Source organism: Arachis stenosperma, chromosome 1, assembly GCF_014773155.1.
Source record: "Arachis stenosperma cultivar V10309 chromosome 1, arast.V10309.gnm1.PFL2, whole genome shotgun sequence".
In the NCBI taxonomy this organism is placed as follows: domain Eukaryota; kingdom Viridiplantae; phylum Streptophyta; class Magnoliopsida; order Fabales; family Fabaceae; genus Arachis; species Arachis stenosperma.
In genome coordinates this window covers 94,981,438-95,000,563 of record NC_080377.1, presented here as the reverse complement: position 1 = coordinate 95,000,563, position 19,126 = coordinate 94,981,438, and the positions used below count along the sequence as shown (strand labels likewise).

The window sequence follows — 19,126 nt, the reverse complement described above, 5'->3', positions numbered from 1 at the left end:
AGCTTGGTTTGGGAATGTGAAATCAGACTAACAATCAAACTACTATTCTTTAATAATTTAGAAGTAATCAAACCAATTTATTCAACCATTCATCATAACACAGTCACAAACAACAAACCAATCAAGGATGATGGTACCAGCAGCAGCTCCTCTAATCGGCACCAACAACACCACTCATAGTAGTAGTAATAGCTCCAACAAGAAAAACAAAATGCAACATAGAGGCAACAACCAGTTTAAAGTTAAAATTTTACAACTTTTAACACAATCAAATATCCAAATATCAAAGACAAATATTAAAATTTGTTATTAATCATCAAAATCAAAAGAGGAGAGCCATATTCAAGAACCTTTAACTACTTTGTTGAATCACACACTCCCAAATGGTGATTCGTTCATTTCTCTCAAACATCTCTTTTAACTTTGTTAGGAGCAATTCTTTAATTAAATAATCAAATCACAACACAGAATGCAAAAAATTAAGCTGCACAAAGCATAAGAATGCAAAAATAGCATGAAAAACAGCAGCACAGCAAACAAACAACACTATAAAAAATTGCAACAATTAAGAACAAAAACAATAGTGAACAAACATCAACAATCAGTACTTTTAAGAACAAACAGCAACAATAATAAACACAACACTGAATAATTAAAAAAAATACCACTTCTGAACAACAAGAACAGTTCCATAATTACTACAAAACAAAATAATCTAAATTACTCATAACAGAGAAACCTAAGAAAATCATTACTCGTAAAATTAACAGTTCAATAATCCTCAATAATGTTCACTACTCATCATCAGTAATAAACTCATTCTTTAGAATGGCATGAATTAGAGTTTGCAGCGAAAAATTTCAGTAGAAATTAAAGTTAGGTCTTTAAATCACAACAAAAATTTTGTCCTAAAAATTGAAAATAATGAGAAACTTGATATTAAAATGGGAAAGAAAGGGTTATCAGAGTTTACACACTCAAAGGCTGCCCCAGCTGGCATAGAAAACAGTGAAGACAAGGAGAAGCGGCTGCAATGCCAAGGAGCTATCAGCGACGACGACGCCAAGGAGCTATCAGAGATGACGTCACAGCTTCGGCAACAGCGGCTGGGTAGAGTCTCGGCGACAATAGTCTCATCCTTCGCGGCGCGATTTCTCTGTCACGGTGTCTCCTCTCTCAACAGTGCTCTCTCCCCTGGCCCGGCACGACGGCAGCAAAGCGGAAAGTTCCTTGCATGCAGCAGCCCGGCGGCTTGAACAACAACAATGGTGGCTGGGCGTGACGACAACTCCTCCGACAGTAGGCTCGTGGCAGGCACAACGCGCTCTCTCTTTCTCCTTGGCCCTTGCTCTACGGTGCCCTTTCTCCTCTCGGTGTGACACAACGGTACGGCAGTGATGCCCGCCGGCGCCGTCCTCCCCTCCTTCCCCCTTCTCCTTCTCTTCTTCCTCTTTTCCTATTTCTGTTTCAACTTTCTCTTACTTTTTTCTTTTTTTTTTCCACTGAGTAAGTGTTTTGGGAAAGGAGAGGACTGACGGCTAATAAGTTTAGGGGTGGGAATAGTGTGAGTTGATTTGGGGTTAGGGTTGGGATAATTTAGATATTTTTAATAAAAATAAGGGTACTATAGTAATTGCAAATTATTTTTAATATAATAAAAATTATATAAAGATATTATTTAATTATAAATTATAAAATATTTTTAAATAAATACACTAATTTTAAAAATTAGAAGTAATTAAATTAATTATTTTTAAAATACTATTTTATTATTAATTTACAAATTATTTTTAAATAAACACTAATTAAGATAAAATTGGAGATAATCAAGTTAATTCTTTTATTCATAAAGGTTAAAGTATTAAATAAAATTTTTTTAAATATTTAAATTAAATCATATAAAATTATTATATTTTTTAATTATTAAAACTTTAAATTATAAATAAGAAAATATTACGTTTAATATAAAAATCTCTAAAAATTTATTTTGAATAAATATAGTAAATCATAAATGACTTATCATTTAATTTTTAAAATAATTTTAAACACGAAGTATCATTAATTTGACTTAAATATTTTTAGTAAAATAAATTTTTTTAATATAAAATATTAAATAAATATAATAAATCATAAATAACTTATTATATTAATTTTTAAAAATTTGAAGTCTTACATTTAATATATTGCAACAAAATTTTTTATTAGTTACAAAAAAACTTCCAATTTTGTGACAAATAGATAACTTATTACAAAATATTTTAAATTTTGCAACAATATAATCTTTTGTTACAAAACATTATAATATTTTGTAACAAAACAATAATTCGATACAAAAGCCAACATAATTTGTAACTAAAAAAATCATGTTGTTACAAAATATTCTTATTTTGTAATAATAACTAATTATTTTTACGAAAAATCATAATTTGTAACAATTTTAAATTTGAAACAATTTTTTTGTTACAAATGTTTCATTTTCTTGTAGTGGAAGCTCGATTTCGTAAAAAGAATAATAACATGCAAACAAGTGTAAGTCAAGAGCAGAGTTGTGCACATTCTACTCGGATATCAATCAACCAAGGGTAGTAACAGAATATTCAAGTCACACATGAAGGAACTCAAAAAGGGCAAGATGACACTACTTTGCCTAGTTTTGAAACTACCCCACAAGATGAAAAAGCAATGTTGGAGTAAAGAAAATCAATAAAGGAAAAGAGCAAGCCAGGAATAAAGTCTACAACTATGATGAATTCTTAAAAGAAAATAGGATAAATGTGAAATTGAAGGACCAAACACTAAACTAAGTGATGATATGAGAGATAGCTTGGCTCTTAATGAAGATTATTATCAACATGTGATGGAGGACATTAATGATGAAAAAGGTAATATGCAAGTTTTTTTATATTCTCTTGTAAATTATAATGCTATTTTTTTCAATAAGCATCCCTAATTACTCTTTAATGTTTTCCCTAATGTATGAAACTAGGAAAGCCAAAGAAATTTATGCAAGAACTATGGAACAGCGGAAAGAGGTCAATTTTGATAATGGACAGCCAGTAGGACCCACAACCAAGTGTGTCTAATTTAACTAGTTTTGTAGGCACCGTTCATAGAAATAAAATATTTGTTAGTCTTTTATACACTAGTTGGCATGCTCTAACTCCTAAATCTAAGAAGTTCATATGGAATTACGTTAATGTAAGACTCTTTTATTATTATTGACGTCACTTTTTTTAATTTACAAAAGTGCATATAACACATACTTGATATCATGCAGACCAAGTTTATCCCCTTGCTAGTGGAGAAAAGTAGATGATGCAAGCAATTCGGGATGCTTGGAAGCGGTTCAAAAGAAAGATTAAGTATAAATACTTTGTTTGCTATGATAAAATTGAAGATATGGTGAAAAATCAACCCACGTAAGTACCCGAAATTCAGTTCATAAAATTGATCTATTATTAGAGTCATCCTATAATCCAGGTAAAATTGTACTATTATGTTCACTACAATTTCGATTTCCGCAATTCTGGTTTCTGGTTTAGGGCACTTTTGGTTGCTATAATTCTATTTTCTGCAATTTTGTTTACTGTAATTCTAGGTTTCAATTCTGGTTTTGTGCACTTCTGTTTGATTTATTTGTGTTTTCTGCAATTCTGGTTTTTGTGCAATTCTAGTTTTCTACAATTTTGGTTCCTACAATTCTAGTTTTGTGCACTTCTATTGGCTGTATTTCTATTTTCCGAAAATTATGGTTTTGTTTACTGTTGTTTGCTGTATTTCTGTTTGCTGTAATTATATTTTGTGCCAATTATATTCTATGCAATTCTATTTTCTGTCAATTTTGTTATGCTATTATTCTATTTTCTAAAGCAAGACTTAATTGTTCCCTTTTTCTATGTGCCAAATTTTTATTCAATTATAGTCAATAAGTGGAAGGAACAACAAAAATTTCCACACCATATGGGGCCAATCAATTTCGAAAGAATACGAGTGGCTCCGGTATATTTATTTAATGTTGAAGAGCAATTTTATATTTAATAGAACTGTAACAACCTCCCTTCACCCCTTCTAGAAACAAAATCAAATTCGATTTTTGAAAGTCAGTTAGGAGATGTGTTTAGAATTTTGAATTATGGATAGGAATCTAATAACCGCCCTTCTTTTAAATTTAAAACTATCCCAACCACCTTACCACTGAAAGTATATAAATAGGGGTACACCCATAGGTAGAAGATCACACATCTCAAACACTAATCCTTCCCCTTCTCCCTCTACGCAAATATTCCGTGTGCAAATACAAGAGGCAAGCTCATAGGCAATAAAAGAGGCATTAGAAAAAGAGTAGGGAATTATGCCTTTCTTACTTATATTGGCATGTAGTATGCTCTAGTTTATTTTCCTTCCATCCATGCATGATTACTATCTTTTCATGTAGTACATGGCATTAATACCTTGTTCTCATCCCTTATCCATATTGACCATGTTTATCGATTCTATCATTTATGATCTCTTGATTCGTTAGTATATACCCTTTTATCATGTTTCATTTAATTATTTAATATGCCCTAATTTTTACCATGTGCATTTACATGACTTTTCATATCATTCTATCATTAATGTTCCTTTAATGTTGGGAGTACATACATTTTTACCATGTTTAATTATTTGATTTTTACCATGTGCATTTACATGACTTTTCATATCATTCTATCATTAATATTCCTTTAATGTTGGGAGTACATACCTTTTTACCATGTTTAATTATTTGATATATCCTAACTCTTACCTTGTGCAATTACATGACTTTTCATATCATTATATTATAAATGTTCCTAATTTTATGTTTTATTTAATTATTTAATATACCATAATTCTACCATATGCATTTACATGGCTTTTCATACCATTAACGTTCCTTTAATTTTAAGAGTACATGCCTTTCTACCATGTTTTATTATTTAATGTACCATGATCCTACCATATGTATTTACATTACTTTCCATATCATTATATCATTAGCGTTCCTTTAATGTTAAGAGTACATATCTTTCTACCATGTTTTATTTAATTATTTAATATACCATAATTTTACCATGTGCATTTACATGACTTTCCATATCATTATATCATTAACGTTCCTTTAATGTTAAGAGTACATACCTTTCTACCATGTTTTATTTAATTATTTAATATGCCATAATTCTACCATGTGCATTTACATGACTTTTCATATCATCATATCATTAATGTTCCATTAATATTGAGAGTACATACCTTTTTACCAGGTTATATTTAATTACTTAGTATATCCTAATTTTATCCATCTTCATGCATGAATGCTTCTTGTATGACCTTATTTTTATGTATGCTTAAAATAACCCTAATTGTAAATTAAACTGAGGACATGATCCTTCGGTAAGGGAAGGTGACCCCCAAAGACAAGATATCGAGATGATTACTCGGTAAGGGAGGGTGATCGATCGAGATGATCCTTCGGTAAGGGAAGGTGATCGCCAAGAGGGTAAGGGAAGGGGACTTTCATTTATACCGGTTTGAGCTCAATACCTTCCATAAAACTTAAAAGTTAAGAAAGAAGAAAGCATGAATGAAAGTTTGATTTTTAGTTTTTTTTTTCAGATTTATGTATGATTATGTTGATGTTACTTAGGATGTTATCCTCCTATTTTCCCTATAAGCCTTCTCTTTTTGCACACATGTTCTACAAGAAAGATGCATATTACATGCCATATCATACGCCTCAATTTTAAAAATCCCGCACGTGGGCTGGAGATGGATATGGAGGTGTTGCATAGCACTCCTACTGAGACGTTAGGTTCTCACTCGCTTTCTTTTCCCATACTGTCTCCAGAGGAACATGGCACAGCGGATAGAGACGACGCAGTGCCCCCCGAAGGTAACTTCTGAGTATGACCCCTCGAAGCACGCGTGGGTAGTTGCGACCACTACTACTGTGCTCCAAACTATCTACTTAGGTTGAGAGTTCGTGGAAGAAGGACCCCAGCTGCCCGTCGTAACCTTCCTAGATAGGAACACTTCAGCATCTAAAAAGCGGTCATCTAAGGTGGTACACCTCGAGTCCGACTTCGAAACCGAGGAAGAGGAATCCGACAACCCTGGCCAGAAGGGAGACACCATGGAGGAGGACCCAGAGGAGGAGTTGAACCCTTGCGAAAGTCCAAAGGTGGAATACGTTCCTTCTTCCCCCACTTCGGCAACCCGTCGAGTTTTGGTTCACCCCACCCATCGGAACCGGATCTTTACTGTGCAGAAAGGTGTTGGAGGGAGGCCCCTGGTACCTCGATTCGTGGATAACTGAAGGGTCCTGATCAAGAATAGGATAGGATACAAGTATGGGAGCTTCTTCGACGAGATTAGTTTAAGACGTAATTAGTTCCTTTTCGGGTTATAATTTCCTCTAAGTGTTTCATTTTGAACCGTACTCATGGTTAAGATGTTTTTTTCACATTTATTCAAATTCGAACGTTTTAGTGCTACTCATTTTCCCCTTCATGCGCACCTCCTCCTCCCTTGCATAACGATTAAGTCATTCTTTTTCTTCTTTGTCGAGTGTGGCATCTTACTTTAAAAACCTTCACGATAGGATAAAACTTAGGGTGTTACAAGAACTTATATCTTGTAATTTTGATTGCATTAATTTAGTCTTCCAATTAATTTTGTTTATTTTGAGGTGGTAAAAAAGGGCTGAGAGTAATGCATCAACTTAAGCTCTGTATGAAAAAATTATATTGCATAAATTAAAGGAAGAAACTGAAGTAAGAGCTTATTTTTTAGCGAGCAACAAAGGGAACAAATGAGGAACCAAAAAAGTTTGAAATATTCATTACTACTTGAACAAGTCGGAAAAGGAAAGAAAACATAAGATGCAATTGTAAGAGTTCATTGAACCATTAATAATTATATTTCAAATTTAGGAAACTTTTGAATCCTAATTTGGGAAAGAACAACCAGGCCGGGTGACGTGCCATGGAAGATCTGTTACAAAAAGTGACTTAAAAAAGCATGCTGAAATTTCTGAAATCAAGAAGCAGCACATGGAGGAGGTGACATCTTTTAAGGATGAACTTGGAGACATGAAGACCAAACAAAAGCACCAAGAGGAAGAGATTCATGGATTTTGGAATATGGTTACATTAATACTTCAGCTATCTGAACCTTGAATGAGGCCAGAAGAAATCGAAGGTTTGTTACAAGATGCCTAACACTCTTTAGTTGATGCAAATAGCGCTTATGGATGAACTCTTGTTCGAAACATAGATATGGTATGACCATATTTTTCTTGTTCTATAGTTTTTTAATTACATTTGTTTTTGTTGTTTTGAATTGCATGATACGAGTATCTGTTATGTTATATCAATTGACATTGTTTTAGATTTACTGTTGTCTTGTATTGCTATGGCTAATTTATTTGTTGCTATGATCTACAATATCTATATAATAAGGACGACATCTCTAAGACGTCATTCAGCCCTCGTGTTCTATTCTGTCTTCTTCTATTCTTTACCCTATATTCTACTGCAATGGTACCAGGATCTTACATATTATTCATAAGCAGAATCAATCATAAACATATATCTAAGACTTCTTTCTTATTTAATTTTCCATTCATATATATATGAAGATGATAATAAATTAAAAAACTTACTCATGTGTAGTCAACAATTAGCCAAGTGCCAGTATTCTTGCAAAGATATGAAATCCTTTGGCCAATTAAAAAAGAAATACTACTTGCTCAAAAATTTTTAGAAAAAGTAAAACAAATAATAATGATATGCTTCAAGGATTTATGATGAGCGGATAATTTATACACTTTTTGGCATTGTTTTTAGTATGTTTTTGGTATGATCTAGTTAGTTTTTAGTATATTTTTATTAGTTTTTAGTTAAAAATCACTTTTCTGGACTTTACTATGAGTTTTGTGTGTTTTTCTGTGATTTCAGGTATTTTCTGGCTGAAATTGAGGGACCTGAGCAAAAATCTGATTCAGAGACTAAAAAGGACTGCAGATGCTGTTGGATTCTGACCTCCCTGCACTCGAAGTGGATTTTCTGGAGCTACAGAAGCCCAATTGCCGCGCTCTCAACGGCGTTGGAAAGTAGACATCTTGGGCTTTCCAGCAATATATGATAGTCCATACTTTGCCCAAGATTTGATGGCCCAAACCGGCGTTCAAAGTCACCTCAGGAAATCCTAGCGTTAAACGCTGGAACTGGCACCCAAATGGGAGTTAAACGCCCAAACTGGCATAAAAGCTGGCGTTTAACTCCAAGAAGAGTCTCTGCACGAAAATGCTTCATTGCTCAGCCCAAGCACACACCAAGTGGGCCCAGAAGTGGATTTTTATGTCATTTACTCATCTCTATACACCCTAGGCTACTAGTTTTCTATATATAGGACCTTTTACTATTGTATTGAGATATCGGGGTAGCTATCTTCGTGTTTGATGCTATCTTAGATCATTGGGAGGCTGGCCATTCGGCCATGCCTAGACCTTATGCTTATGTATTTTCAACGGTGGAGTTTCTACACACCATAGATTAAGGTGTGGAGCTCTGCTGTACCTCGAGTATTAATGCAATTACTATTGTTCTTCCATTCAATTCCGCTTGTTCTTGTTCTAAGATATCACTTGTTCTTCAACTTGATGAATGTGATGATCCGTGACACTCATCATCATTCTCACCTATGAACAAGGTGACTGACAACCACTTTTGTTCTACAAGCAACCAAGGCTCCAGTGAATATCTCTTGGATTCCTGATTGCACGATGCATGGTTGATCGCCTGACAACCGAGTGCTCGCCTGACAAACGAGCCAACCATTCCGTGAGATCAGAGTCTTCGTGGTATAGGCAAGAACTGATGGCAGCATTCAAGAGAATCCGGAAGGTCTAACCTTGTCTGTAGTATTCTGAGTAGGATTCAATGACTGAATGACTGTGACGTGCTTCAAACTCCTAGCAGGCGGGGCGTTAGTGACAGACGCAAAAGTATCAATGGATATTATTCCGGCCTGACCGAGAACCGACAGCTGAATTCCGCGTGCCGTGATAGGGCATATGCAATCGCTTTCACTGAGAGGATGGGAGGTAGCCATTGACAACGGTGAAACCCTACACGAGCTTGCCATGGAAAGGAATAAGAAGGATTGGATGAAGACAGTAGGAAAGCAGAGAGACGGAAGGGAAGGCATCTTCATGCACTTATCTGAAGTTCCTACCAATGAATTACATAAGTATATCTATCCTTATCTTTTATGTTTTATGCGTTCATCACCATTATACATCTGAGTTTGCCTGACTAAGATTTACAAGATGACCATAGCTTGCTTCAATACTAACAATCTCCGTGGGATCGACCCTTACTCACGTAAGGTATTACTTGGACGACCCAGTGCACTTGCTGGTTAGTTGTGCGAAGTTGTGTAATGCCATGGAATTGAGCTACCAAGTTTTTGGAGTTCATGACCGGGGATTATGAGAGTTGTGAAAAGTATTGTTCACAATTTCGCGCACCAAGTTTTTGGCGCCGTTGCCGGGGATTGTTCAAGTTTTGAGCAAGCTTTTGGTAACATCAGTGCCAAGATCCGGCAACAGCACCAAGTTTTTGGCGCCGTTGCCGGGGATTGTTCAGTTTGGACAACTGACGGTTCATCTTATTGCTTAGATTAGGTATTTTTTTTCGAAATTCTTGAAGATGAATTCTAGAGTTTCATGATGATTTGTTGAAGTCTGGCTGGCTGAGAAGCCATGTCTAATCTCATTGGACCGAGGTTTCAACTTATCATCACAAGAGCTTGTTGATTTTTATCAATCTTGCTTTTGGAGCAGTGATCTGCTAAGGCTTGGCTGGCCTTTGGCCATGTCTAGTGTTTTGGACCGAAGCTTTCTTTGAAAGCTTGGCTGGCTGTGAAGCCATGTCTAATTCCTGGACCGGAGTCTTAGACTAGCATTGCACTGATTCCTGGAATTCTCATTAAGAATTTTGATACCTTTTTCCACTTAATTTTCGAAAAACACAAAAAAATAAAAAAAAATTTTTATAAAAACCAAAAATATTTTATGTTTCTTGTTTTAGTTTAGTGTCTCATCTTAGGTTTGGTGTCAAATGCATGCATTCATTCATGTGTCTTAGTGATCTTCAAAATGTTCTTGATGATTTACTTGCTCTAATCTTTGAATTCTATTGACTTGAAGTGTTTTGTGTGTCTCATATGCATTCTCATATTGTTAGTGTCAGTGGTATACAAACTGCTAAGTTTGGTGTCTTGCATGCATTGTTATTTGGTTTTAGTTGCATTTTGATTATTCTTTATTATTAAAAATCCAAAAATATTTTTAATTTGTGTCTTTTCAAGTCAATAATACAGAGAATTGAAGATTCAGAACATACAGCAGAGGAATTGCACAGAAAAAGCTGGGCGTTCAAAACGCCCAGTGAAGAAGGACAGACTGGCGTTTAAACGCCAGCCAGGGTACCTGGTTGGGCGTTTAACGCCCAAAAGGGTATAGTTTTGGGCGTTAAACGCCAGAATGTGCACCATTCTGGGCGTTTAACGCCAGGATGGCTAAAGGGGGAAGATTTTGTTTTCAATTCAAATTTTTTTCAAGTTTTCAAAGTTTTTCAAAATCAAATCTTTTTCAAATCATATCTTTTCAATCAAATGTTTTCAAAATTAATTTCTTTCCTTTTTCAAAGATACTTACTATCAATTAATGATTTGATTGAACATTTCAAGTATGTTGCCTTTTCTGTTGAGAAAGGTTTAATGTTTGAATCATATCTTTTCTTGATAGCCAAGTTATTAATTTTAAAAATCGAATCTTTTTAAAATTGTTTTCAAATCATATCTTCTCAATCACATTTTTTTTAAAATCAATCATATCTTCTTAACCTCATCTTTTTCAAAATAGTTTTCAATCAAATCTTTTTGATTTCTAATTTCAAAATCTTTTTCAAAAATCATCTTATTTCTTTCCCACTCTCATTTTCAAAAATTAAGTAATACTTTTCAAAAATATTTTCAAAAACTTTCACTTAATTTTCGAAAATTACTTCCCTTCTCCTCACATCCTTCTATTTATGGACTAACACTATCCCTTAATGCAAAATTCGAACTCCATCTCTTCTGATAAGTTCGAATTTTCTACTTCTGTCTTCTACTCTTCTTTTCCTCTGACACTTTAAGGAATCTCTATACTGTGACATAGAGGATTCCACATTTTCTTGTTCCCTTCTCTTTCTTATGAGCAGGAGCAAAGACAAAGGCATTCTTGTTGAAGCTGACCCTGAACCTGAAAGGACCTTGAAGAGAAAGCTAAGAGAAGCCAAAGCACAACTCTCTTCAGAGGACCTGACCGAATTCTTCAAAGAAGAAGAACACATGGCAGCCGAAAACAACAACAATGCAAACAATGCAAGGAAGGTGCTGGGTGACTTTACTGCACCTACTCCCGACTTCTATGGGAGAAGCATCTCTATTCCTGCCATTGGAGCAAACAACTTTGAGCTTAAGCCTCAATTAGTTTCTCTAATGCAACAGAATTGCAAGTTCCATGGACTTCCAATGGAAGATCCTCATCAGTTTTTAGCTGAGTTCTTGCAAATCTGTGACACTGTCAAGACTAATGGGGTAGACCCTGAGGTCTATAGACTGATGCTGTTCCCTTTTGCTGTAAGAGACAGAGCTAGAATATGGTTGGATTCACAACCTAAAGATAGCCTGGACTCTTGGGAAAAGCTAGTCAATGCCTTCTTGGCAAAGTTCTTTCCACCTCAAAAATGGAGTAAGCTTAGAGTGGAAGTCCAAACCTTCAGACAGAAGGATGGAGAATCCCTCTATGAAGCTTGGGAAAGATACAAACAATTGATCAGAAAATGTCCATCTGACATGCTTTCTGAATGGAGCATCATAGGTATTTTCTATGATGGTCTCTCTGAACTATCCAAGATGTCTCTGGATAGCTCTACTGGAGGATCTCTTCATTTGAAGAAGACGCCTACAGAAGCTCAAGAGCTAATTGAAATGGTTGCAAATAACCAATTCATGTACACTTCTGAAAGGAATCCTGTGAACAATGGGACTAATCAGAAGAAAGGAGTTCTTGAGATTGACACTCTGAATGCCATATTGGCTCAGAACAAAATATTGACCCAACAAGTCAATTTAATTTCTCAAAGTCTGTCTGGAATGCAAAATGCACCAAGCAGTACTAAGGATGCTTCATCTGAAGAAGAAGCATATGATCCTGAGAACCCTTCAATGGAAGAGGTGAATTACCTAGGAGAATCCTATGGAAACACCTATAATTCTTCATGGAGAAATCACCCAAATTTCTCATGGAAAAATCAAGAGAGACCTCAACAAGGTTTCAATAACAATAATGGTGGAAGAAACAGGCTTAGCAATGGCAAGCCTTTTCCATCATCTTCTCAGCAACAGACAGAGAGTTCTAAGCAGAATACCTCTGACTTAGCAACCATGGTCTCTGATCTAATCAAAACCACTCAAAGTTTCATGACTGAAACAAGGTCCTCCATTAGAAACTTGGAAGGGCAAGTGGGTCAGCTGAGCAAGAAAGTTACTGAACTCCCTCCTAGTACTCTCCCAAGCAACACAGAAGAAAATCCAAAAGGAGAGTGCAAAGCCATTGACATGGCCGAATTCTGGGAGGAAGAAGAGGCAGTGAACGCCACTGAGGAAGACCTCACTGGACGTCCACTGGCCTCCTATGAGTTCCCCAATGAGGAACCATGGGAATCTGAGGTTCAAAATGAGACCATAGAGATTCCAATGGATTTACTTCTGCCATTCATGAGCTCTGATGAGTATTCTTCCTCTGAAGAGGAAGAGTATGTCACTGAAGAGCAAGTTGCTAAATACCTTGGAGCAATCATGAAGCTAAATGACAAGTTGTTTGGAAATGAGACTTGGGAGGATGAACCCCCTTTGCTCACCAAAGAACTGGATGACTTGTCTAGGCAGAAATTACCTCAAAAGAAACAAGATCCTGGGAAGTTTTCAATACCTTGTACCATAGGCACCATGACCTTCAAGAAGGCTCTGTGTGACTTAGGGTCAAGTGTAAACCTCATGCCTCTCTCTGTAATGGAGAAGCTAGGGATCTTTGAGGTACAAGCTGCAAGAATCTCATTAGAGATGGCAGACAACTCAAGAAAACAAGCTTATGGACTTGTAGAGAATGTTTTGGTTAAGATTGAAGACCACTACATCCCTACTGACTTCATAGTCCTAGAGACTGGGAAGTGCATGGATGAATCCATCATCCTAGGCAGACCCTTCCTAGCCACAGCAAAGGCTGTGATTGATGTTGATAGAGGAGAGTTGATCATTCAAGTGAATGAAGAATCCTTGGTGTTTAAGGCCCAAGGATATCCCTCTATCACCATGGAGAAGAAGCATGAAGAGCTTCTTTCAAAGCAGAGCCAAACAGAGCCCCCACAGTCAAACTTTAAGTTTGGTGTTGGGAGGCCACAACCAAACTCTAAGTTTGGTGTTGAACCCCCACATTCAAACTCTAAGTTTGGTGTTGGGAGGTCCCAACATGGCTCTAAGTATCTGTGAGGCTCCATGAGAGTCCTCTGTCAAAGCTAATGACATTAAAGAAGCGCTTGTTGGGAGGCAACCCAATGTTTTATAATTAACTATTTTCTTTTGTTATTTTATGTCTTTTGTAGGTTGATGATCATAAGAAGTCACAAAATCAATGAAAAAAGCAAAAACAAAATGAAAAACAGGAAGAAAAACAGCACACCCTGGAGGACGCACCTACTGGCGTTTAAACGCCAGTAAGGTTAGCTGTTGGGCGTTTAACGCCCAGTCTGGCACCATTCTGGGCGTTTAACGCCAGAAAGGGGCACCAGACTGGCGTTAAACGCCAGAAAAGGGCAACAACTTGGCGTTAAACGCCAGGAATGGGCACCAGCCCGGCGTTTAACGCCAGAAATGGCACAAAACGTGATTTTGCATGCCATTTGGTGCAGGGATGACTTTTCCTTGACACCTCAGGATCTGTGGACCCCACAGGATCCCCACCTACCCTACCACTCTCTTTCTCGTCACCACTCACATCCATCCTTCATAAAACCCCACCTACCTCACCATTCAAATTCAAACCACTTTCCCACCCAAACCCACCCTCAAATGGCCGAACAACCCTCTCCCCTTCTCCTATATAAACCCTCCTTCACTCCTTCATTTTCCCACACCTAAAACACCATCTCTCTCTCCTTTGGCCGAATACAAAGCCATTCCCTTTCTCCTCATTTCTTCGTTTTCTACTCTCTTCTTTCTTCTTTTGCTCGAGGACGAGCAAACATTTTAAGTTTGGTGTGGTAAAAGCGTTGCTTTTTTGTTTTTCCATAACCATTTATGGCATCCAAGGCCGGAGAAACCTCTAAAAAGAGGAAAGGGAAGGCAAGAGCTTCCACCTCCGAGTCATGGGAGATGGAGAGATTCATCTCAAGGGTGCATCAAGACCACTTCTATGAAGTTGTGGCCTTGAAGAAGGTGATCCCCGAGGTCCCCTTTTCACTCAAAAAGGGTGAATATCCGGAGATCCGACATGAGATCCGAAGAAGAGGTTGGGAAGTTCTTACCAACCCCATTCAACAAGTCGGAATCTTGATGGTTCAAGAGTTCTATGCCAATGCATGGATCACCAAGAACCATGATCAAAGTGTGAACCCGAATCCAAAGAATTATCTTACTATGGTTCGGTGGAAATACTTGGATTTTAGTCCGGAAAGTGTAAGGTTGGCATTCAATTTGCCCATGATGCAAGGAGACGAACATCCTTACACTAGAAGGGTCAACTTTGATCAAAAGTTGGACCAAGTCCTCACAGTCATATGTGAAGAGGGCGCACAATGGAAGAGAGAGTCAAGAGGCAAGCCGGTTCAATTGAGAAGGCATGACCTCAAACCCGTGGCTAGAGGATGGTTGGAGTTCATTCAACGCTCAATCATTCCTACTAGCAACCGGTCCGAAGTTACCCTAGACCGGGCCATCATGATTCATAGCATCATGATTGGAGAAGAAGTGGAAGTTCATGAGGTTATAGCCTAAGAACTTTATAAGGTGGCGGACAAGTCCTCTACCTTAGCAAGGTTAGCCTTTCCTCATCTCATTTGTCACCTCTGTTATTCAGTAGGAGTTAACATAGAGGGAGACATCCCCATTGATGAGGATAAGCCCATCACTAAGAAAAGGATGGAGCACACAAGAGACCCCTCTCATCATGAGATCCCTGAGATGCCCCAAGGGATGCACTTTCCTCCACAAAACTATTGGGAGCAACTGAACACCTCCCTAGGAGAACTGAGTTCCAACATGGGACAACTAAGGGTGGAGCATCAAGAACACTCCATCATCCTCCATGAAATTAGAGAAGATCAAAGAATCATGAGGGAGGAGCAACAAAGACAAGGAAGAGACATTGAGGAGCTCAAGCACTCCATAGGATCTTCAAGAGGAAGAAAGAGCCGCCATCACTAAGGTGGACCCGTTCTTTGATTTCCTTGTTTTTTATTCTTCTGTTTTTCGAATTTTATGCTTATGTTTATCCATGTTTGTGTCTTGTGATCATTAGTGTCTTAGTGTCTATGCCTTAAAGTTATGAATGTCCTATGAATCCATCACCTTTCTTGAATAAAAAGTGCTTAATTGAAAAGGAAAGAATTGCATGAATTTTGAATTTTATAGCAGTTTAATTGTTTTGATGTGGTGGCATTACTTTTGTCTTCTGAATGTATGCTTAAACAGTGCATATGTCTTTTGAATTTGTGGTTCATGAATGTTGGCTCTTGAAAGAATGATGAAAAAGGAGACATGTTACTGAGGATCTGAAAAATCATAAAAATGATTCTTGAAGCAAGAAAAAGCAGTGAATACAAAAAAAAAAAAGAGGGCGAAAAAAAAAGAAAAAAAAACGAAAAAAGAAAAAGAAAAAGAAAGAAAAAGAAAGAATAAAGTTGTGATCCAAGGCAATAAGAGTGTGCTTAAGAACCCTGGACACCTCTAATTGGGGACTCTAGCAAAGCTGAGTCACAATCTGAAAAGGTTCACCCAATTATGTGTCTGTGGCATGTATGTATCCGGTGGTAATACTGGAAGACAGAGTGCTTTGGGCCACGGCCAAGACTCATAAAGTAGCTGTGTTCAAGAATCATCATACTTAACTAGGAGAATCAATAACACTATCTGGATTCTGAGTTCCTAAAGAAGCCAATCATTCTGAGTTGCAAAGGATAGAGTGAGATGCCAAAACTATTCAGAGGCAAAAAGCTAAAAGCCCCGCTCATCTAATTAATACTGATCTTCATAGATGTTTTTGGAATTCATTGCATATTCTCTTCTTTTTATCTTATTTGATTTTCAGTTGCTTGAGGACAAGCAACAATTTAAGTTTGGTGTTGTGATGAGCGGATAATTTATACACTTTTTGGCATTGTTTTTAGTATGTTTTTGGTATGATCTAGTTAGTTTTTAGTATATTTTTATTAGTTTTTAGTTAAAAATCACTTTTCTGGACTTTACTATGAGTTTTGTGTGTTTTTCTGTGATTTCAGGTATTTTCTGGCTGAAATTGAGGGACCTGAGCAAAAATCTGATTCAGAGACTAAAAAGGACTGCAGATGCTGTTGGATTCTGACCTCCCTGCACTCGAAGTGGATTTTCTGGAGCTACACAAGCCCAATTGGCGCGCTCTCAACGGCGTTGGAAAGTAGACATCCTGGGCTTTCCAGCAATATATGATAGTCCATACTTTGCCCAATATTTGATGGCCCAAACCGGCGTTCAAAGTCACCTCAGGAAATCCCAGCGTTAAACGCTGGAACTGGCACCCAAATGGGAGTTAAACGCCCAAACTGGCATAAAAGCTGGCGTTTAACTCCAAGAAGAGTCTCTGCACGAAAATGCTTCATTGCTCAGCCCAAGCACACACCAAGTGGGCCCGGAAGTGGATTTTTATGTCATTTACTCATCTCTATACACCCTAGGCTACTAGTTTTCTATATATAGGACCTTTTACTATTGTATTGAGATATCGGGGTAGCTATCTTCGTGTTTGATGCTATCTTAGATCATTGGGAGGCTGGCCATTCGGCCATGCCTAGACCTTATGCTTATGTATTTTCAACGGTGGAGTTTCTACACACCATAGATTAAGGTGTGGAGCTCTGCTGTACCTCGAGTATTAATGCAATTACTATTGTTCTTCCATTCAATTCCGCTTGTTCTTGTTCTAAGATATCACTTGTTCTTCAACTTGATGAATGTGATGATCCATGACACTCATCATCATTCTCACCTATGAACAAGGTGACTGACAACCACTTTTGTTCTACAAGCAACCAAGGCTCCAGTGAATATCTCTTGGATTCCTGATTGCACGATGCATGGTTGATCGCCTGACAACCGAGTGCTCGCCTGACAAACGAGCCAACCATTCCGTGAGATCAGAGTCTTCGTGGTATAGGCAAGAACTGATGGCAGCATTCAAGAGAATCCGGAAGGTCTAACCTTGTCTGTGGTATTCTGAGTAGGATTCAATGACTGAATGACTGTGACGTGCTTCAAACTCCTAGCAGGCGGGGCGTTAGTGACAGACGCAAAAGTATCAATGGATATTATTCCGGCCTGACCGAGAACCGACAGCTGAATTCCGCGTGCCGTGACAGGGCATATGCAATCGCTTTCACTGAGAGGATGGGAGGTAGCCATTGACAACGGTGAAACCCTACACGAGCTTGCCATGGAAAGGAATAAGAAGGATTGGATGAAGACAGTAGGAAAGCAGAGAGACGGAAGGGAAGGCATCTTCATGCACTTATCTGAAGTTCCTACCAATGAATTACATAAGTATATCTATCCTTATCTTTTATGTTTTATGCGTTCATCACCATTATACATCTGAGTTTGCCTGACTAAGATTTACAAGATGACCATAGCTTGCTTCAATACTAACAATCTCCGTGGGATCGACCCTTACTCACGTAAGGTATTACTTGGACGACCCAGTGCACTTGCTGGTTAGTTGTGCGAAGTTGTGTAATGCCATGGAATTGAGCTACCAAGTTTTTGGAGTTCATGACCGGGGATTATGAGAGTTGTGAAAAGTATTGTTCACAATTTCGCGCACCAAGTTTTTGGCGCCGTTGCCGGGGATTGTTCAAGTTTTGAGCAAGCTTTTGGTAACATCAGTGCCAAGATCCGGCAACAGCACCAAGTTTTTGGCGCCGTTGCCGGGGATTGTTCAGTTTGGACAACTGACGGTTCATCTTATTGCTTAGATTAGGTATTTTTTTTCGAAATTCTTGAAGATGAATTCTAGAGTTTCATGATGATTTGTTGAAGTCTGGCTGGCTGAGAAGCCATGTCTAATCTCATTGGACCGAGGTTTCAACTTATCATCACAAGAGCTTGTTGATTTTTATCAATCTTGCTTTTGGAGCAGTGATCTGCTAAGGCTTGGCTGGCCTTTGGTTGAAAACAAACCACTCATTCTTAGTAGGAAATACAAATACCATAAAAGCAATGAATAAAATGCAACTAATTAACGTTACTCAATAAACTACTTTTATCAAATCCTTAAAAATACTTTTAGTTTTACTTTAGATAATTAATTACTTTGTTTAAATTTCTAAACCAAAACTAGACCTCAATCACAAAATTTGTCATATTAACTATCTTTCAGCCACATAATTAATTCTCAATCACAATATCAGTTCTTACTCACCTCAATTCCACACACAAATAAGTCACAATAAGACAAACAACATAATCATAAAGAAATAAAATAAGAAAATACAACCAAATACAAATGCGCAAACAATATAATGCATGTTTGTCCTAAACAGGCCATGAGCTCATGTGTCGATTTACACCTTGCAGCCCGACATTACCTAAGAACCAGTCTTAGATATGGTTTTTCGTTGTGTCCTTCGTGCATACATGTAAGTGGTTAAAAATACCACTCCTTCGTAACTACTGGCTGTCGGCACAGAGCTCGACGCCACAATATACACAGAAGGAAAAACAACAATCCTCAGTTCATGGGCATCCC

General features: G+C 37.4%; 1 non-coding gene across 1 annotated transcript; it reads right to left on the bottom strand.

Moving 5' to 3' along the window:
* Nucleotides 1-11,826: 11,826 nt before the first annotated feature.
* On the bottom strand, nucleotides 11,827-11,930 carry LOC130948705 (small nucleolar RNA R71). Its single transcript, XR_009073173.1, has one exon. It is a non-coding gene; the product is annotated as a small nucleolar RNA R71 (small nucleolar RNA).
* Between the last annotated feature and the right edge of the window lie 7,196 nt (nucleotides 11,931-19,126).